Here is a 7,292-nt window from a genome sequence, read left to right on the forward strand (position 1 = left end):
CGTGCAATAGACTTAGTGTTCTCGTTAAGCCTTACTGAGCTCGATTTGGTCGATTCGTGGCCGCCATAATGAGATGCAGGCGACGGAGGAACTTTGCTACCCTTCTTTCAGGGACTAAAGTTTCTCTCTTTCTGAAGGAACATGTGTTTCAAAATCGTTCCTCCCTTTAGGGAGGACTATACTGATCCTTTTTTCTAAGACTGTGGCTCCGTCATCGAACTGCCAGGCTTTGTGAGTATAGCGGAGGCTATGGCACAATGCTTTCGAACTTTCGAACGTTCGACTTTTTTGGAGTGGAGGAACTGCGCAGTTCTGCCATTAGAGCGTCGGGCTTAGGTCTGCCCAGGGTGGGTAGACTGACTTCCGGAAAGGTTCTAACATAAGAGACACACGTTGTTTTTTTGTTTTTTTTCTCCACGAAGTGGTAGTCGCAGAAGAACTCCGAGAAAAATGAACACCGTTTAATCCCTCAGCTTGCATCCAAAAAACTGGCCACGTGATCTGAAGCCGATTATATGCTGCCAATTTTTTTTAACGTAGCTGGGGTTGGCAGAGCACGGGGCGCGCTACTCCCGTCGTATGGGCGATAAGGTACGCGCCACTACACAAATGCATGTCGAAGCATTGATTGTAACGAGCCCAAATCGAATGCCTAAGCAGTACTAGTGCAATGTATTAATTTGTTTTTAACTACCGGCATTGCTAATGTAATAAGTAAAAACATATCCCAATATTGACCTCAGAAAAAAAACAAAAAAAAACGGTTTGTGATATGGCCACTTGCTTACTTACGTCGTACTCAAGGTGCCTGATTACTGACAGACCAGTAAAATTAAGTCTGACACTCATGTTCTATAGAAGTCAAATAAAACTGAAGGGCTCAAGAGAAAAGATCGGCAAGTTTCGCTGAGCTCGAACGCCGAAGGCCACTTTAAAGACTTATGTAGACAGATTTGTATCTGTTTGAACAGATACTCTTCGTATTGTCGTCGCCAGTCACTGAAACCAAACCTCTCTTCGCCATAGGTAACGCTGCACTCGGGTGATTTTCTTGCAGAAGGATTTTTTGGACGTGGTATGTTAAGAACATCAGGCACTCTCAAGCATACCTCGGCAAACCTCACTCATGAGGGCCCTCACTCACCCTCACTCACCCTCATATTCACTTGTAAGGTGAGGGTGAGTGAGTTTCTGAACCAGGAAAATTCATGAGTGTGAGGGTGGGTGAGGGCCGTGAGGGCTGTGAGGGCGGTGAGGGCCGTGAGGGCGGTGAGGGCCGTGAGGGCCCTGAGGGCGGTGAGGGCGGTGAGGGGTATGAGGGCCATGAGTGCGTGAGGGCGGTGAGTGGCGTGAGGGCCATGAGCGTGTGAGTGGTGTGAGGGCGGTGAGTGCGTGAGGGCAGTGAGTGGCATGAGAGGCGTGAGGGCCGTGAGGGCCGTGAAGGCGGTGAGTGCATGAGGTGTGTGAGAACCATGAGTGCGTGAGGGCGGTGAGTGCGTGAGGCCCCCTTCAGATCGAGCATCTTTCTCAGCAATTTTGGTGTTAATGACGGGTTGTTCTCTAGCTTTCCCTAGATCGACACGAATTGCTGAGATCGGGTCCGGCTCGAAATAAGCAAGCAACTCGGAGCAATTCGAATACGTTTGAAGCGGCTGCATCCAATCAGGGACGCAATATTTTCACGTGATACCTCGTGCCGGTGATGATAACACCGAAAGACTTGGTTCTGGTTTGAAATCGATCGTTTTTTGGAAATAAACTGTTTCAAAAAGGTGCATTAGTATTCTTAACGAGATTTAAATGCATAAAAACACGTTTATAACGCGTAATTGTGTCTAAATAGTGCAAGAAAAATAAAATTTTATGATGACGATGGCAAATTGCAGCAATTGGTTGCTGCGTGTGATCACGGGCGGCCCGCGTTGCTGGTGTTGCGACGTAAAGTTTCTGGGCGAAATTGCCCCATCTGAAGCTGGCCTGAGTGGCTTGATGGCCATCAGTGCGTGAGGGGCGTGAGAGATGTGAGTGGCGTGAGGGCGGTGAGTGGCGTGAGGGCGGTGAGTGGCGTGAGCGCGGTGAGTGGCGTGAGGGCCGTGAGGGCGGTGAGGGCCGTGAGGGCTTTGAGGGCGGTGAGCGGCGTGAGGGCTATGAGTGCGTGGGGGTCGTGAGAGCGGTGAGGGCGGTGAGGGCGGTGAGGGCGGTGAGGGCGGTGAGGGCCGTGAGGGCGGTGAGTTTCGTGAGGGCCATGAGTGAGTGAGGGGCGTGAGGGCCGTGAGAGCGGTGAGGGCCGTGAGGGGCGTGAGGGCCGTGAGGGCGGTGAGTGCGTGAGGGCCGTGAGGTTCAGTGAGGGTGAGTGAAGGGCTGAAGGTGAGTGTGACTGTGAGGGTGAGGGTGAGTGAGGGGCTGAAAGTGAGTGTAGCTGTGAGGGTGAGGGTGAGTGAGGGGCTTAGGTGAGTGTGGCTGTGAGGGTTAGGGTGAGTGAGGGCTACCTAAAATGCCGACCTCTGCTCTCAAGTCAATTCTGACAGATTCCTATGCGGGACGTTCCAACCTTTGTGTTAAAATAAATTTAATTCAGCTGTTATCTTAAGAAAATCAATATGACACTACAAAGACTGCATGCATGGGACTGATGAGAGGTATATTATATTTTAAAATTTATTAATAAACTCATCAAGCGAACGGTTATATCGCTCGATTTAGAACGTCAAAAAAAAGGTAGGTTTGATATTATGAGCAAACAAACCTCCCGATGTTGACGTATACAGGTATCCCTGCAATCAGATAAAATGCTAGTTAAACGTTCGAGTTCACCCGTATAATCAAAAGCTACTGTTTTCATTCCAACATCAATACGAACGACGATGATTTCAGGGAGCACAAATAGTGACTCATTACGTTGACTAGTTTTGTTGCCTTCCTTCAAATTCTAAATGCACGATCATAAATATACCTTGCGCTTCTTATTCCGAATGTTCCACCCTTGTTAGTAAGCATACGTGAGTTTTTATTAGTAACTGACCTTTAAAGTTTGAACCATCGTGTTGTCTTAGAGTAACCTACCTACTCAATCTGCATCAGTGCTAACGTTGATTCTTGTGCCTCATGTAACCTCCTCGTACACAACACACATCATCGTTGCAAAATGAACTGCGAAAGCTCTGCAGGTAATGATGGCAAAACTGGTAGTAAATATAAGTGTCAAACGACACGTTCCGGATGAAATAAAAAAAAAATGCGATGAACCGCGACAGCAAATACGACCACAATAGGGAGTGTTAGTAGACCGTGTTTCCCCCTCCGCTCCCCGGAACTCTACAGCCAAGGTCATCGGCGCACAGGCGCAGTGGCGGGTTCTTCGTAGCGGAGGGTTACCGGAGGGGGAAACACGGTCCACTAAAAGTGTAATGCATCCGCCAAGGAGCGGAGGGGAAAGCGGAGTGACAAGTTGTCATAACCTAATCGCGGGAACGCTACGTGAATCCAAGATGGCAGCACCCATGCGACGGAGGGTTTCCACTTTTTTCTGGAGAGTCAATGTCTACGCTCTAGACTAGGAACTAGAAAATAGGCGAGAAGAACAACACTCCAGATTCTGATTTTTGTTTATTTTTAAAAAGGTGCTCTCAGCCACTCAGAATGAATCTCCACCCTCCCACCGAGCGTCCAAACCCGGTGGGAACGGTCATCAATGGCAGGAACTCAGGCAGGAAACCCAAGTCACCTGACCGGCTTCGCGCTCAGATGGAGACCCTACGACTCATCATCGTGGTTGAGAGTGTGCCGAGTTTACGGTAGAAACTCGGCGATCAGCCTATAGAAATGATCCTATGAAGCATGATCTTAAACTTACAAACCTCACTGAAAGTAGGCGCTATGCGGTTGGGGTAGGTGGTCGGGCCGGTGAGTCGGTAAGATTTTTCGAAAAGTTCTCTATATTCCATCATAGCATATGTCGTTTTGTTCAATCACTCCTTTTGAAGATGTGTTTATGCTGCAACCTCTTAGTCAATGCATATATTTTATCTAGCTTATTTCGCATTGAAGTGTAAAATAATTGTTTCTGCCAATGCAGAACACACGGAGATCCTTCGAGACACGATATAGTCGGGCGATCTTCCGTGTTGCGTAGCAGTGTAGACTTGACACATGGCCAAGTAATCCCCTCTTCGGCGATTTTGTGTATGCGACAGATACCTATTTTTATCTAAATTAAATCACAGTTTGGGGTCGAACATGTAATTTTGGCCAAAATGATGTTTGGGACCGTTCTTCAAACGAATGAGGCTGCAAAAGTGGACTTTTTTGTATTTTTTTTTCTTGTCAGGAACCGCATGTTTGAGCGCTCGCTATTTTGTCACTTGTCAGACTCTGCACTGAAGCACTACAATCCTTTTTTAACCCTCTCTAAAGACATCTTATTACTGTATTGTAGAATAATTAAAAAAATACTCAGCTATCTCCTTTTGAAGACTTTTGGTAAGATTACGTCAAGTCCTTACGTGGCACCTCTTTAAAATATTTTAATAACCTTGATATGCACGGAAAGCTCGAGCTTAGCTCTTAGTAACGTGCTACAATTGTATTCAACTTGTTTGTGTGTGTGTGTGTGTGTTTGTGTGGGCGTGTATGTGCCGTCTTTAAAACGGCAATAAGCACGCCTTTTTCATGAAAGGAAGGAAGAATTGCTTTTTTATTGGTGTCGACGATGAGGATCAGAAAAATCAAAGACATTTTGTTGATCTAATGGCTTTAAATTGCGGTACTTACGCTATTTTAGAGTTTATTTTCTTTGAATTTGATGATGTTCTTATGAGGTTTATTTTCTTATAGAGTGTGTGTTTCGGTGTAAGCTCAATTCTGCGTAAAAACAGAAATGGCTTTTGTAAAAACGTGCTCTGACAAGAAAAAAACAACAAAAACATGGCGCTGGCAGGTGATATACTAACCCCCCAGAAAACGTGAGCGGGAAACTAATTAATAAAATTATCCGGTACCGATAAGACAAGAAAACGAAACAAGGGGTGCGGTTCACGAACAAAAGAAGCCTTTGCTGACACCTCATTGCTGGCTGTGTTCCAACTCAGTACAAAATTTAACACACAATTAAAAGTTCTTTTTATGAAGTTTGGCCTTCTCTTGTTCAAGGATTTACCCCGATTATTGCAAAACCGGCTGGGTTTATAATCGGTATATACCGAAAACATGGAGCCACATTGGACATCTTCCAGCTGCCTTTCACAATTTTCTTTATTCGACTTTATAGAACCCTTTGTAAATACTACCCTCTGTGGGCAGCTGTGGAAACCCTGCACAATAGCGGACTAAAGCCGCAATGTCACGGCCCACTTTATCCATTTCGTCTGAGTAAACAAAAAAAAAAAAAAAACACCCGCAGAAAAAGGTTTGTGTGTGTGTGTAGGCGTTGTAGAATAGACTTGGGGGGGGGGGGGGTGGGAAGTGAGTGTCAATAGTGTACACGCAAAGGGCGCATTTGTCACTGGCTCCAGAAAAAGATGATGAGCGCAGTGACGTTGCACTTTCAACGCTGCTGCTTTATTGGATCGTCGGCCCCTAGCGTTGGCAGCGCTCCGATGTCCGCTATTTTATGGAACGACTTGGACGTTCCACGACGTCAGTTGTTCCGCCATTGTGCAATGGTTCCAACCTTCTAATCATCGGCACGTATTTGTCGAAAGAGGTCTATATGGCACGTCGTCGCCTTATAAGCTGTAGCCATAACGTTACTGTTTTTAGTGCGGTACCTCTTCACAACGGGCCTTTTTCGCAGTAAGCCTCTGAGCATGCGTATCTCCCTCAATCCACATCCGGACCTTTGCCTCGAACTGTCACAATTTTCCAAGGGCATTGTCCCACATGACCAAAGTTGTCGGCACCCGCACACCTCTCCAACAAGGGCGCAGGCATCTTGAATGTCGTCACTTCTGATATGGGTTAAAGCATCGTTTTGATATATACACGCCGCTGGAAGGCGTTCACGATAAATGCGTGATTGCCACACATTCTTGTTTTGCCTAACCTACATTTTCTCGCATATTCCGGGGTAGAATGTTTTATATTTTTTTTCGTCCCGCATACCAGATACGGAACCCACGGGATTGAGAACAAAGGAAAACGAAAATCGTATCTAGTCGGTGACAGTTCAATAAAAGTTCGGGGGCAGCTCCTTCCACCTCTTTCCACTTCTAGCGGAGCGAAAGCTGGAGAGGAGGCGACCTCCGCTCCCGCGCTCGCTCTACTAAAGTGGAAAGAGTTGGGAGGAGCTTCCACTTCGCTCTAAACCTGTCAGCGACCGTATCTCTGCGCGCATTTCGTATTTGTCGACGATTCTTCTTTTTTTTTGAGCATCGGTAGTGTGGAGCACTACCGATGCATCGGTGTTGTGAAGCATGAAAAGCAATCCAAACCAATAAAAATGCACGGTGCCAATGTGTTCTGACGGGTGGATGAATGCTTGGCTGCCCATCATTTGTGGTTCGCAGATAACCCCCAAGGAGGCACTCGCTCCTTACTCGAAACACTCGAAAAAGGTCCATTCGAACCTCCCACATTTAATCCCCGTTCCTGCTTTGCACTTTTGCCACCAGTCCGCACCAAATTTCCAGCATATCTGGGTAGACTTAATCGGGGGTCATCACCCTGACAGCAGTTGGTGATTTGAGAAAATCTGGTTTTACTTTGTTGATCCGTCCCAGTAAGATTGTCAAAGGATGGTTGACAGTCCCATTCCATGTCGCCTCATTGTCTATATGAAAGACCTTGCTTCGTTTTTATACGTACTCGGCAAACATCTGTATTGCATTTGCGTTACATGTGTATTGTGTATGCGTGTGTGCGTGTGTGCGTGCGTGTGTGTGTTCGTGCGGGTGAGTACCTCGACATTCTTACTGGGACGGATTTGCAACTTATTATTTTGTAGTTTTTTTTTAACATATCGCATCGGAATGTACATGTTCACGTATATTGTTCAGGTGTATACAACTTATTTTTCAAGTTCATAAAGAAAAATATTTACAGCCCTTGAAACATGCTCTAAGATAAAAATGTTCGCAACTTCAATGTTCAAGTTTAAAAAAAATATATATATATATATATTTTTTTAGGTGATGCATTCTGCACCATATCGCCGTGTTTTCTTTTCTTTTTTTTTATTAAAAACATTTTACTTTATTTTGTCTCCGCCTAAAACATAGCGCCTCGACACGGACATATTTGGCTACTTGATGATTGTTCTTTATATTTCAAATTTATTAAAATAAAGTGTAACTTTA

The 7,292-nt window shown here is 45.7% G+C and overlaps 1 non-coding gene across 1 annotated transcript; it reads right to left on the reverse strand.

Annotated features, from left to right (window-relative positions):
* Positions 1 to 3,629: 3,629 nt before the first annotated feature.
* Positions 3,630 to 3,845, reverse strand: LOC121835394. Its single transcript, XR_006077600.1, has one exon. It is a non-coding gene; the product is annotated as a small nucleolar RNA U3 (small nucleolar RNA).
* Positions 3,846 to 7,292: the final 3,447 nt, after the last annotated feature.

The sequence above is a fragment of the Ixodes scapularis genome, unplaced genomic scaffold, assembly GCF_016920785.2.
Source record: "Ixodes scapularis isolate PalLabHiFi unplaced genomic scaffold, ASM1692078v2 PGA_scaffold12__126_contigs__length_90152505, whole genome shotgun sequence".
NCBI lineage: Eukaryota > Metazoa > Arthropoda > Arachnida > Ixodida > Ixodidae > Ixodes > Ixodes scapularis.